This window comes from Vombatus ursinus, unplaced genomic scaffold, assembly GCF_900497805.2.
Source record: "Vombatus ursinus unplaced genomic scaffold, bare-nosed wombat genome assembly UNPS02014774.1, whole genome shotgun sequence".
Lineage (NCBI taxonomy): Eukaryota > Metazoa > Chordata > Mammalia > Diprotodontia > Vombatidae > Vombatus > Vombatus ursinus.
Genome location: NW_020954552.1, coordinates 945,928 through 960,921, shown reverse-complemented (window position 1 = coordinate 960,921; position 14,994 = coordinate 945,928). Strand labels below are relative to the sequence as shown.

The 14,994-nt window shown below is 39.3% G+C and overlaps 1 protein-coding gene and 1 pseudogene across 10 annotated transcripts in view; both read right to left on the bottom strand.

Annotated features, from left to right (window-relative positions):
- FAM172A (family with sequence similarity 172 member A) overlaps positions 1–11,727 on the bottom strand; it is a 503,376-nt gene extending 491,649 nt beyond the window's left edge. For 6 of the 10 annotated variants that reach the window (XM_027864252.1, XM_027864259.1, XM_027864262.1 and 3 more), the window contains exon 1: positions 11,632–11,721. The gene's annotated coding sequence lies outside the window, so the exon portion shown is untranslated. Of the gene's footprint in view, positions 1–9,725; positions 9,776–11,517; positions 11,595–11,631 lie in introns of those variants that run through there. The other 4 variants (XM_027864253.1, XM_027864256.1, XM_027864257.1 and 1 more) reach the window with 4 other exon arrangements.
- Positions 11,728–14,304: 2,577 nt separating this feature from the next.
- On the bottom strand, positions 14,305–14,396 carry LOC114044701 (annotated as a pseudogene).
- Between the last annotated feature and the right edge of the window lie 598 nt (positions 14,397–14,994).

Here is a 14,994-nt window from a genome sequence, read left to right as displayed (position 1 = left end):
ATCATCATCATCATCATCATCATCATCATCATCATCATCATCATCATAGTAGTAGATTCCAAGCTGCCAAGTCCTCAGTTACATCCTTGAACATGGTTATATATAATAGATAGAATAATAAGAATGAATGAATTAAAGAAGGCACCTCCATCTACCATATTCGATATTATTTAAAAAGACAGGTTAACCAATAATGGTGTCCTAGAACAGAGCAAGGATGTTAACCCTAAAAGGATGCTTTTGCATCCTTTCTGTTAGACAACAGAATATCCAGGCACATGCGGCAAGCTGAGTTGGATAGGGCAACTGCAAGAAGGTAGGTCAGGGGAAAATCAACTGCACTTAGTACCTATTGTGAGACATGGGAGACACTGGCACAGGATCACCCAACACGGAGCGTTGGCATCCAAGAAGGTACTGTGCTCTATAAACAAAGCACAATCACAGTAACACAAAGGAAAAATAAGATGTGCAAATCTAGAGACATCTCCATCCCAAATACTCAAAGGGGCTATTTGTGCCTGATTCGTGGCAGAACCTTCCAACTTTGTATTGGACGGGGCAGCCACAGTCAAATACACTGTACCTTGACCCCAAAATCATGATGTCACTGGTCCTCTTGCAGTACAGAGGACAAACAACAATAGATTTTTCTAAACTAGATTCTAGACTATGATAGAGATCATTCAAATGTATCATCTAGCAATCAGAAATCCTCTTTTTGAACAAATGTAAAAAATAACCTCTTCAAATAAAGAGGGATAGCACAGCCAAAAGAAAAAGAAAAAGTGAGTCTTGAAATGTACTGTATGCCTTTTCATCATTACTTTTTTTTTTTTTGGTGGATCCACTCACAGTATGTAATACTTCACTGCTGATAGATGGTAGCTCATCTGACTATATTCTTCATCCACTGAATTTATTTCGGATTTTACTGTATGCCAGAGTTATTTATTTTTCTTATGAATAGTCCTTTTTCAAAACACACCAGCATAGTTGTTTGTTCACTGATTAGATCAGAAAGCATTCCTGAGTTTAAGCTGGCTCCAAAATCCAAATCACTTAAAAGTACTGACTCTTTTTAAGAGGGAAAGGATGTTGTTACATTTGGAATTGTTTAAAAACTCTACTCAAGCCAAGTTTCATTCTTAAGTGTAAAATCGCAAGGAACATGGAAAATGGAATACTTGAATATGGAAGGATTCACTAGATAAAGACTTCCAGTTCTATGACTCTCTGGTCTTCCCAAATGTTTTTACTATTCAATATAATTGGATTTGATTGCAAAAGACCAAGACCCTACTCTTAGCTTGATTCTGGATCTTTATAGTTCTCTGCTTCTTGTTGCAAAACTACGGTTTTATATCAGCAAATATATTAATACATCTAAATAGAATAATATCATACTTTAAAGATTTGTGATTTTACTATATCAGGTGATGTAACTTAATTTTAGGAGGCAAGAGCTTACATTTAAAGAGGGAATTATTTTTAACTAGACTGGAAATGACCAATGTAGACTGGAAGATTATTCTGTAAAGAGTGGTGATAATATTTCTTATGACCTGGCTACAACCAGAGGAATTAAAGAAGGATGTTTTTAAAGGCTAAGCAACAAAATTGGTGTGCTTTTTAATGTATACCATTGTTGTAAGTGACACATAAATAAATTACACGACTGCCAGTGGTCCCTTTTATGCACATAAAAAATAGCTATTCAGAAGATAAATAAAAAACTGTAGCATACAGTGAAATCTAAAATAAACTTAATGGATGAAGAACAGGAAATCTGCCACATAGGATGCTATTAAATCAAATATAGACCCATCATATATAGTAAGGAATCTACTAAAAAAAATGCCAACAACAAATTTTAAAAGAAGCTATTAAAAAGATTAGTCCTTTGTTAATATTTCAGTAAATGAGAACAGCAATTTTAAACAATGTACCATATTTTATATAAGATGTGCATCTAAAAAGAGTTAATTAAACTTTCATATTTTAAGTGGACTATGGAGCTCATTATTAAAAGGAATTCTACTGATAAATCTTTAATTTTTAAAAAATTTTTTTAAGGAATTGGTTCCTATTTACAAAATTCAAACACTTCAAACTTATGTATTCCTCCATACTTACGAACTTCCTCTTCCCCTTATTTACTGTTGTATACACCATTCTGGTGTCTCATTCATTAGATAATCCCCAATCCTTCATACACTCCCAAATCTGAATGTCAATATTGCTGGCTTATCCCCCTAATGTCCTCCAATCGGCTAATTTAGTTAGCCACATGATGTTCACACCAGGGAACACCACACAAATTTTGTCTCAAATTCACAGCATGTAAAAGAAAGTCTTTATTGACTTGGGTCATTTAAAAACAATCTCCCCATGCCTGGAATTCCTTCCCTCCTCACTTTCCACATCCTGGCTTCCTTCAAATCCCAGATAAAATCCTTTCTATAGGCAGTCTTTCCTTGGAACTGCCTTTCTGTTGATTATTTCCAATGTATCTTGTACATAGCTTGCTTGTTCAAAGTTGTTTGCATGTTGTCTCCTCCACTAGACTACGAGCTCCCTGAGAACAGGGATTGTATTTAGCTTCTTGAGAACAGGGACTGTATTTTGCCTTTCTTTCTATACCCAGCATTTAGGACAGTGCTAATAAATACTAATAAATTCTTACTAATACAATACATATTACACATAAGATATTGTACATAATATGACAGTAAGAACATGGCTAGAATAGTTAAGGCTATAGAAGAGAGGAATAGACAGGGGCAAGTACAACTAGTTCCCCAAGGAAGCCAAAGTCCAAGAGATCTGTTCATATTCAAGCTGAGATAACTTTCACCGTCTGATTCTTTCCTTCCTATTCTCTGGCTACTAAGAATCAATAAAGTCAAAAAATCAAGCTGATTTCACCCAGTAACAGTACAGAAGACTTTATATTTGATCCTAGAAGTGGCAGGGAACCAATGGGGTTTATTGGATAAAGGTGACAGGGTCACACCTACACTTCTGAAAAATCACTTTGGCATCGATGTAGAAGATGGTCTGGATTTGGCTGAGACTTGAGGCAGGGAGACTAACCAGAAGTCTACTGACATAGTTCAACAAAGAGGTGATGAGGGCCTGAATTAGAGTTGTAGCTTTGTAAATAGAAAATAGGGGACATACACAAGACATGCTGTGACAGTAAAAAATGACAAGATTTGGCAACAAGACTGGATATGTAGAGTGAGTGTGAATAAAGATGATAACAAGGTTGTCTGTTGTGTCTGGTTGACTGTTGTGTCCACAACAGCAATAGGGAAGTTTGGAAGAAGAAAGGGTTTGGAGTAAAGATAATGAGTTGTCTTTTTTTTTCCCCCTTTTTCTCAGCAACCTGCTCAGGATTATACAGCAAATAAAGCTATGAGGTTATGTTCAAACTCAAGTCTTTTTGATTCCAACTCCAAAGTTCTTCCCACTTCACCACATAGATGTAATCAATTAATCAACCAATAAGCATTTATTAATCACCAAAAGCAAAAGTGAAACAGACCTTGCTTTCCAAGTGCTTACATTCTAATGGGAGAGATAACATGGACATATATAAGCATACACAGAAGAGATCTATATATCCAGCCCTGGTTTCTCTCCAGAGCTCCAGTTTCACATCACAACTGCCTATTATTAGACATTTCAAATTGGATGTTCTGTAGTCATCTCAAACTCAGTATGTCTAAAACAGAACTCATTGTTTTCTCCTAAAACAGAACTCATTGTTTTCTCCTAAAACCTACCCTTCATCAGAATTCACTACTATCAGGGGAACCATCAGTCTTTAGTCACCCAGATTCAAAACTCTGGTGTTAATGCTTCATTCTTACCCCACATATCCCATGAGTTGCCAAATCTTGTTTTTTCTCTCTACAATATCTCCCATGTAAACCCCTTTCTCTCCATTTAATGACATTTTAAAAAGAGTCATGACCACCTGCTTTGCCACTGCACCTTAAAGACCATGGGCTTTTTCCAACTGACTTAGAGATGAAACTTTCCATATATAGTGTCTTCCTCATTAGAATGTGAGTTCCTTGAAACTAACATACTTCTCTATTTGCATCCCAAGCCCTTTGGCACAGTGCTTTGTATGTAATAAGCATTTAATAAATGCTTTTATTCACTCATTTATTCATCTTCTATTCAAGTAGCCACTACCCTAGTTGAGGCCCTCACTACCTCTCACTTGGAATATTTAAATAGCTTCCTACTTTATATCCATGTCTCAAATATCTCTCTACTCCAACCAATATTCCACACAGCTACCAAAATGAATGTCTAAAAGCACAGCTCTTGGCAGCAGTTAGGTGGCATAGTGGATAGAGCACCAGCCCTGAAGTCAGGAGGACCTGAGTTCAAATCTGGCCTCAGACCAAACACCTGACACTTACTAGCTGTGTGACACTGGGCAAGTCACTTAACCCCAATTGCCTAAAAGAATAAAAAATGACAAAATAAAAGCACAGCTCTAACCATGTCATCTATCCACTCAATAAATTCCAGTGGCTCCCTATGTCTCCCAGGATCAAATGTAAATGCCTCTGTGTGGCATTTAAAGCTCATCACAACCTGGCCCCCTTCCTATCTTTATCCTTCAATCTTCTCCATGAACTCTATGATGTAGCCTACTTGCTATTCTTCCTTCATGAAACACTGCACCTCCTAATTCAATGCTTTGCGATGGTTATCTCCCAGGCCTAGAATACCCTCTTTGTCTCTTAGAATCATAGGTTTCTATCAAAATTCAGTTCAAACACAACCTTCATAGATGACTGCTAGTGCTTTCCCTGTAAGGTTAGCTTGTATCTACTTTCTAGGAATCTTGTATATACCCAAAGATGGACACGTTAGTTACCTAGCAAGAATGTAAGTTCCTTAATGGCAAGGGCAGCTGATGGCACAGTGCCTGGCACATAGTAGTATAGTAAATGCTTGGTGATTGACTGGATTGTCAAACTACTGAAGTAAATACTGAGATAATCACCCATACTTTAACAAAAAAAGTTTCTTACATGTGTGTACAAAGCATGTTTTCTTGCTTTATCAGGGATTTTTAACAATTTTTGTGTCACAGACTTGGTAGTGTGATCAAACCTATGGACCCCTTATCAGAACAATGTTTTTAAATGCGTAAAATACATAGGATTACAAAGAAAACAAACATTGCAATACAGTTTTCAAAATGTTTTAAAAAAAAGTTTAGAGCCCAAGTTAAGAATCCCTGCTTTAGAAAAATACATTACCAAGTAACGAATCTTTTAGAAATAAAAAAAAAAATTTCTTTTGGGAGACTATGAATAAACAAGGAAAGACAATAAAAAATAATCCTGTATAACCCAATATTTTAAGCTGACCAGACAGGAAAAAATACATTTCATATTCATAATTAAAACAATTAAAAATTCACACACATATGGTTGTTTTGTTAAAATAAATATATATGTTTCTTGTTGAAGAAAAATACTGACAATAAATAAGGTTGTTTTAGTTAAATGAGACCATTTAAATGTCCAGGTTTGGGAGGAGGTAGTAGTTGCAAAATCCATTTTTAAACAGCAATATTCTCCTGGGGATATAACTGTAAATGATGGAAACTGCAATTTCCAAAGAACTAGTATTGAAGCTGATCCAATGAACAATGGACACAATAAACATAAAGAGGCTTGAAGTATAGTAGCAATGATGACTTATAAACAAACTATTAAAAGGAAATGGTTGAGGAATGTAGCAATAATAAGTAATAACGAATGGATGGCCTAACTATTGCACTGGCACCTATATAATGTCAAAACCTAGAAAGAAGGCCTCTAGGATAGTAAGGGGGCATCACATTGATGTTTTATGGTAAAAGAGTCTCATAAAATGAAAAAATGACTTGGGGGATTTCTAACTCTGCCACTTAACTACTATTTATCTGTGTGACCTTGCGCAAGTCATTTAATATCTCATCTCTCTGCACTTTAGTTTCTTTATCTGTAAAAGGAGGGTATGAAATGAAATGACTTTTAAGTTCTGTTCTGTGACCTGGTTATAATCCACCCAGATTTATGAGATCATAGATCCATTCAAGAACAGAAGAATAAGTCCTATTCCTAATAAATAATAGTTTTAAAAGTGAAAATTGTATCATAATAGAGAATATTCAGCTTGGACTTTCTTGATAGTGAAACTGTTAGGTGTTAACTATAACATAAAGTAGTAGGTTTAGAAGAGACCTCAGAAATTGTATAATTCTTATTTTTATAGATGGAGAAACTGAGGCTCAAAGAAGTTAAGGGGTTTTCCTAAGGTTACAGAAGTTTTGAGTATAAGTCTTCCAATTCCAAATTCTGTGTTTCGTTTTGTTTTATTTTTCCCAATATACTGTGCAGCCACCAAGTAGCAGCAATCAAATTCATGAGCACAAATCAGTTCACCAAATCAGCCATCTATCAGAGAGCAAGGAATGTTTCCAGATAAAATGAAAAATAAAATTTTGTTAAGGAAAGTGAAGAAAGGAAAAGAGGGGCAAGAAAACACTAGAATGGGCACCAAAATGGAGACATCAAGTGGGGAAAAGGAAAGAAAAATTGAGTTGATTTCATAATTTAACTAAAGTGAATTCGTTTTGTAAAATAAATGAATAAATGAACTTATATTAAACAAAACTTAAAATATTGGATTACATGGTCTAATGGAAATTAACTCTACACCTTAATCTAAGTTGTAAATAACAGGTATTTAGGTTTTATCAAACAATGAGCATGCATTTTAAATCAAATCCATCCTAATAACCAGGTGCCAGGAAGGAAAGGTGAAAAGGTTAAAAGCCCTCAGATTTCATACTGACCTCTGTCCTAGGTTGCCCAGATCATTTTGTCCCTGGGGGCAAAAAGAGAGCCTGGGACCCAGGGCAGATGCTCTCTGTGCATTAATAAATACTACAACCACCTGAAGTCTCTTCTGGGCTGTTCCTCTTGTGAACTGACTTAGGCAAACATAGAGGAATAATAAGGTTCCCAAATAGCACATGCTTCCAAATACAAGAACAAAAACACCTTCCAAAGTCAATTCTAAGAGATGTAATGATTATGCAAACTACTGCAGGCCTTCATTAGCATAGACATTTGAAAGCTGATTGTTATTAATCATTACTATACCTGGGGTAAGCTTTGAAAAAAAAAATGCCAGGCATTTTAAAATTTGCTAAAATTTTACAAAATGCTAGGCATATTAAAATAATAGTCTAAGTTCATTTGTACCCTGATATCAATGAATGAGAATAATTTAAATTCAATCCAATGTTTATGTACACTCAGATCCATATTGCTCAACAAAGAATAGGGCCAACCAACTCTCTTGTCATTTTTATCATCACATCTCTCCTTCTCACTCACAGAGTCACAATTCTTTTTATAGGACCTCACCTCTTGGCTGGATTATGTTAGGGCCAAACTGGCTTTCTGCAAGTTCCTCACAAATGACACTCCATCTCCCATATCTCTTCCTTTGCACTGGCCATCCTCTCATGCCTGGAATGAACTCCCTCCTCACCTCAAAGAATTCCCATCTTTTTTCAAGATGTAGCTCAAGTATCATCTTCCACAAAAGGCCTCTCCTGTTCCTCCCAACTGCTAATGCCCTCCCTCTTTAACTACCTTTTAAGTTATTTTGTATTTCTTTAGTATATATCTATATATGTTCATGTTGACTCCTGAAACAGAATGTAAGCTCTTTAAGAGTAAGAATTTTTTCATTTTCTTGTATTTGTATCTGCATCCCCACCATAGTAATTGACAGACTGCACTTGCTTTTTGGTAGCTTGTTCATAGAATATAAATCTGCTACACTCCTAAGGTAAAATTAGTTGTGACTCAACCCACCTCATATATTGTGGAAACTACAAAAGCAAACAAAAGCATGGTGACTGCCCATTAGTTATTTTAAATTTAGAGACCACCCATCACATTGGTAAAAATAACCAAAAAACAATGAAACCCAATGCTGGAAGGGTTGTTACAAAACAGGTACATACATACATTAATGGTGAAAATAAAAGTTTATACAATATTTTGGAGAGCAATATGACAGCATGCAATCAAATCGCCAAAAAAATATCCTTTCTGCCTCAATAGTTCCATTGTTGGGAATATATCCTGAAAAACAAGAAACGTGCTACACATTCAAGGATTTTCATTGCAAGTGTTACTTGCGATTGAAAAAAACTGGAAGCAACTTAAATGTACAAAAACAGTGGAACTGTTAAATAACTTGTGGAACATTAATGTCATGGAATTCTATAATATAATCAAAACTAATACGTATGAAGAATATGAAGAAATTTTGAAAAATCCTTATGAAACAGTGCAAATAGAACAAAACAGTACCAGAAGAAGAGAGGACAAACTATGACTTTGTACAATTGATTCCTATTTACACGTATTCTGAAAAGGATTGGCTAGATATATTTCACAGTAAGGTACACAACATTACTTGCTACTTAGCTACCTATGGCTACTCTACATATTACATGTGGCTCTAAAACCAGAGAAAACAACTGTACAACTCTAATTAAAAACATGTGTATTGGCTCATTCATTCCTTCACTGAGGCGGAGACAAGCTAGGAAAAGTGAGCTCCAGGAAAGGTGGCAGCAAAGTAGAAAAATCATCAGATGTCACCTCTCCACTTACTTGCCTCTGCATACCTGGGCAAGTCATTTAACATTTCTAGGTCTCCAAATAAGGAAATTGGACTAGATGACCACTGGGATCCCTCCAGCTCTGGATCCTATGAAATAAGTTGTTTCATATCCCATTAAATTCAAAATGGTGCTTTATCAGAAGTGAAGCGTCATGTAATCCAGTACTTTCATAGCAGTTTCATGTCAATGTCACCATACCACTAAAAACTGGAAAAGCCTATTGCTGACTTAATAGATGCTGCCACCAATAAATAGATTATTAGAGCTCCACAGACCAAGTTTTCCTCCTAGTATCACTTACACATCACAGAGTTTGCCAGTACTGCCACCACCATCAACCATTCAGAGTTTTGCAGTACTGGTCTATATAATCCCCATGAATTTCAATTCAATAAAGGTTAATTAAACACCTACTACTTATATGTGCAAGACCTGATAGTACGCACTAAGGATACAAAGACAAAAAAAGTAAATAGTTCTTGCCTTAAAGGGCTTATTCACGTCCAACTTCCCTTGAACTCCCATCCTGGGTCATAGTTGTTTCACTTTATATGAGTATTAGGTTATAAATCAGGGACCTAATGCCACTTCTGCCACTGAAACCTAAATAAGCAAGTCACAAAATCTCCATGTGCCCCAGTTTCTGATGGTAACAATTTTCACTCCTAGATAACTCACAATGTTTAAGGATAAACACCATTTCTTTGAAATTGTTTTGAAATAATTACGGTGATTATAACTACCTATGATAAAGAGAAAATGACTTATTTTGAAAGGCAATGTGGTATAGTGTTGACTGAATTGGACTTGGAATGAGACCTGAGTTGGAATCCTGCTTTTAATGCCTACTAACTACATGGGATGAGCAAGACACAAAACCTCTCTAAACTTCATGGAAAATGAGGTTAATCATTTATGTAATATATCTATCTTACAAGGCTGTTATGAAGATCAAATGGAATGAAGTATGAAAAGTACTTTGTCAACTTACCAATACCAACTATTAATTATTTGATGAGATGTACCACAAAGTCGGTTGTCCTGAAAAAAAAACACAATTTTCCCATACACCTTTTCAAAACACTGGGGGAAACTTAACATGTCAATACAGCACAGTTTGTCAGTAATACTGTCACCCTCTACCTCTCAGCATTATGGTGAAGAAATGACAAGCAAACTTGCCTTGAGAAAATATCATACCATATTCTAACTGGAAAGGAGAATAGTATCTCAAATTCATTTCAAAGTAAAATAGTATTAATAACAGTTAATTTATGCAGTGCTTTCCATCTTAAAACATTCAAAACAACTCTGTGAAGTAGGCAACAACAAGTATTAAGCTAGCCCTATTTCACAAATGAAGAAATGGAGGGTGAAGGAGTTTATCAGTGACATAAGCATCAGTGTCAGCACCAGCCACAGCTTTTTTAATTATTATTATTTGACCAGATCTGTGTCTTCATCATCTGAACAGGAGCTCCAGCTGAGGATGCAAGCTCCACATTTAGTGTCAGAGAGTTGTATGGGGCCCTGAGAGGTTAAGTAACTTGCCCTGTTACACAGATAATCTGAAGCAACTCTTCTGACTCCAAGTCCTGTACTCCTACAATCCAACAGCTATTTTTGAAAATAAGTTCAACTAAGATGATGTGATATTAAGGTATGTCAGTCCATTGAAATTTACTACAAAGCCCATTCATCTTCAAACTAAAAAGCAGCACAGTGTATTACAGTGGTTCTCAAAGTTGGTACACCACACTGTTTAAAAGGATACTTGAGGTCAAAACTATTTTTCTAATGTCTTAATTTCTAATATGTCAAAAACTGATAGTTATAGCCTACATGAAGGGATCCTCAATAGCTTCTAAGAGTGTAAAAGAGTTCTCAAAGTGTGGTCCCCAGACTTTTTCAGGGGGTCCTGAGGGCAAAAATGTTATTATTTCATAATAAGATGTTTTAATTTCTACTATGGCAAAAAAAAATGAATAAATATAGCCCACATAAAAAGGATCTTCAATAATTTTTGAGAGTGTAAGAGTTCTCAAAGTGTGGTTCTCTTTTTTTTTTTTTAAGGCAATTGGGGTTAAGTGACTTGCTCAGTGTCACACAGCTAGTAAGTGTCAAGTGTTTGGTCTGAGGGCAGATGGGAACTCAGTTTGAGCATCTCTGGTGTACTTGATAAAGTGCCAGTTCATCTCAGAAACAGAAGAGCTGGGTTCAAGTGTGGCCTCTGACAAAATCTGGCTCTGTGACCATGGACAAGTCACTTAACCTCTCAGACTCTACCAACTATAAAATGTCTAACAGCTGACGTGCGTGGGTAGAAGAAGTTTCCTTACGGGAAGAGTTCCCTGCGCTAAGAACTCATGAACTCGGGCCCCGGCCCCTCTCCCCCAAAAGAGAGCACCGGCCAGCTCAGGTCCCGCGGGGCGCTCCCTGCCCCGCCCCCGAGATCGCTGCGGGGGGGCAGAGGATTCGGGGTCCGTTTGTGGACCCTCTTCTCCGGGAGCTCCTGCCCTGGGCGCACTCACGCTCCGCACCAAGCGAAATCACAAATAAGTCTCCCCGCCTTCCCGGGGCACATATGACACCCCGCGACCCGGAGCCGAGGTCGTCGCTGCGACCCCTTCCTCGGCGCCCGGAACCCTGTCACCCGGAGCCCGGCTGGGCGCGATCCCGAGAGCCCTGGGGGCCCCTCCCCTCGCGCTCCCCGGGCCCCAAGACGGCACGAGCCCGGCCCGGCCCGGCCCGCGGAACAGCGGCCGCCGCGCCCAGGCACCTACCTGGGCTAGACCCCTGCCGGGGGGACCGCAGAGGCAGGGAGGAGCGAGGCGCGGGGGGAGGGGGCGTCCCAAGGAGGTCGGGGAAGGGGAGGGTCAGGGGGCGGGGCGCCTCACCATCTCCGGCCGGACTCACTCGTGCGCTTGTTGTGATCTCAGCTCCCCGGATGCGGCGCCACTGCCGAGTTCAAGTTGCACTTCCGGGGTCCTCGGCGAGCCTCTGACGTCATCCGGCATACGGCCGCCAACCCGGAAGCGTACGGTGCGCGTGCGCGCGGCGGCGGCCTCTGTGACGGTTATCGGCGGCGTGCGCACACGCTCTGAGCCTGGGAAGCCGGGGATCCACCGGAGTCCTCTTCCTCCTCTCGGGATGGAGCGCAGCAGGCGCCGCAGCCTTGGTCCCTCCGAGTGGGGAGGCTTCGGTCCGGCGTCGGGGCCCTGGGAGTGGGGCGGGGGTCTTCCTGAGTCTCCGGTCCCGAGCCGGGAGAGGGCGGCCGGGGTTGCCTCCAGCCGCGGCCCGGAGGCTCGTCCTCCCGCCGGCGGATGAACCTGCGCTCTGGGCGCTCCTGTCCCAGAACGGGGAGAGGAGAAGCACTCGCCTCAGAGGCTTGGGTTCGAATCCTGCCCCTGCCGTGCGCCTCAGTACAAATGCAACGCCCGCCGTGTAGGTGCTTAGGGAAGTCACCCGGGCCTCAGTTGTCCCATCTGTCTAGCCCAAAGCCCGTTCCCCTCCTCAATCTAGGATCCTGTGACTTTTTAAGATCCCTTTCACCTTAAATCTGATTCTTCAGAAGCTGAGCCTCGGACATGGAAATTTGGCGAAATTAAGCCGTTTTTAGTCAATTGAGAAGAGACAGTTTAACGAATAATCGAGGTCTTGGATGCCAACCTTGCTGCTTCCCAGTGAACAATTCTACCACGTTTCCTCTAGTTGCCCTTTATATATTCATTTTTATTCGTGGAAATTGTCACCTGAGAAATATTTTCAAATTGGAACGATTTCTGAAGAGACCAGTTGGCCAGATCTGGGTTCAAGTCCTTGGACACATTGGCTGTGTCACCTTGGACAAGTCAGTTAATTTATGTATCTCTGTTAATACTCATTTTAAGGAGCAAAGAAGCTGAGGATGAGCCATATTAGGAGAGGAAGTTTTCCCACTGGGAAGTCCTTATTCCAGTTAAACCATAAGTCTGTGCTGTGTTTTTGTTGTTTCTGGATTTGAACTCCAGGGAAGATGAGCCTTCCTGACTTTGTGCACTGTATCCCCTGAGCCACCTGGCAGCACCTTCCATGCTGTATCCCTAGACCTGTACGGCAGATGTAATATAGCAGACATTTTAAAAATAACTTAATGTGTAGAAATTCAGAGTTCTATGGTAAACGATTTCCAAAATTTTTTACCAAATATCAAGTGCCTACAAGTGTCTACAAGGCATTGTGCCCGATGTTGGTGATACAAAGGCAAGCAGGAACTTCTCTGCCTGCAAAGTGCTTTTATTCTACAAAGGGAAATTAATTGGGCCAAGGTTAAAATGCCGCATTTTAAGCATTTCTTATAAGCGTGACCTTAATACCTGAACTTCCTCCCCCCAACCACAGAATCATTGGGTCGAAAGGGATCTTAGAGACTATATAGGCCAACCTGTACAGGAAAAAGAAGGCCCTCTGTAATATATGCAGCAAGTGGTCATTCAGCCTTTACTCATAGACCCAATGAGAGAAAGCTCACCGCTTCCAATTCCCTTTTAGATAGTTCTTTTAGAAAGTTTTTTCCTAAATTGACCTCTCTAACTTCCATCCATTACTATGTTTGAAGTGGGGTGAAATGGAACCAGTCAACCTGGTACAGTGGGAAGAGTGCTTGATTTGGAGTCAGAATTTCAGATCCTAGCTTTGCTCCCTTCTAGCTGCGTGACCTTGGGCAAATCACTTAAACCTTTCTGGGTCTCAGTTTTCTCAATTATAAAATTACTTTAACTTCTATTAAAATGATGACTTCAAAGATTCTTTCCATCTCTAAATTTATGATCCTGTAAGTGTAATTCCCTTTTTCACTTGACAACTTTTCAGATACTTTCACATACATTTCATTTACTCATAGGATCATAAATTTAGAGTTGGAAGTTTCTTTGAGGAAATCTAGTTCTGCTCTCTCATTATACAGATAATAAGTGACCTGCCAAAGGTCACACCAGTATAAAGTAGCAGTAAAGTATTTCTCAAAAATAGATCCCAGGTTCTCTCATTCCAAATCCTTTGACATTCTTTCTATGGCTTCATAGCTATCATGTAAATTTTTTTCTTCTCTGTACTCAGTTTCTCCAGATCTTTCAGTCATGTGGCAGGATATTTAGGCCCTTTACCATTCTGGGTGCCTTTGGATCTTCTCCAATTTATCCTTCCTCCAAGTATGGTGCCCAGCTGACATTCCAGATGTGCTCTGAGCAGAACCAAGAACAAGACTATCGCCTGCTTTTTCTATACTCTCCTGCACAAAATTTAGACTATATGCTTCTTGAAAGTAGAAACTCTTTTGCTTTTCTTTGTCTGTCCAACACTTAGCATAGCACCTGGCAAATAGTAGGTGCTTAATAAATAGATACTATTGATGAAAACAAAAAAACATTCTGGTCCAATGAAGTAACTGTTCATCTGCCCTTCTACTCGTCACCCTTCAAATCTACTACTACCTCAGGACCCTTAAACTCTGACCCAAGGTGGGGAAAGAGTTTTTTGGGTTTGTTTGGGTTTTTTTGTTTTTGTTTTTGTTTTTTTGCTGTATAAGAAAAAAAAGTATGAAACACTTGATAAATTTGTATGTTATCCTTATGCAATCTTCTCTGTATGATTCCAAATTTAGTATGTATGCTACTATATGTGCTGTTGAGGTGAGAAAAGATAATCAACGCTGCCCTAAGGCAGAACTGACTGGTTGGTGTTCAGAGAGTGAGTGCTATAACATGCCTTGCTCCTCCATAATCAGCCCTAGGACTCTACAGAACTTTGCCTTGACCACCAGAACCAGCTACCCTACTGCCATGCATGTTCCCAAGCCTTTCTAACCTCTTCCTCAGGTTGGTTGATAATCATATCATTATTGCTACTGTAAGGAGCCTGCAAATGTACTGCCTTAAGAGTTCTACCCCGTATTCCTGAGATTCTAAGCCATAGGCTGCCAACACCAGAACTTTCTTCCCTAGCCACCAAACCCTACCTTTTCATATCCATCTGTTCTTCACTAGGACTGACTCAAGATGGTCTGGTGGCTCATGTTTGAACTGGAACAAAAAACAAGCACTCATTGACCATTTAACAAAAGGAGATTTATTTAATAATATGGAAATTATATTCAGCAAGGCTACAGCATTGATTCCTTTGAACCCAACTGTGCCGGTCACGCCGTGCACTCTCCTCCTATAAGGAGCAGGCTGTCAGAGTCATACTTACCAGTCTTCGGTGCCCACCCAGATAAACACAGA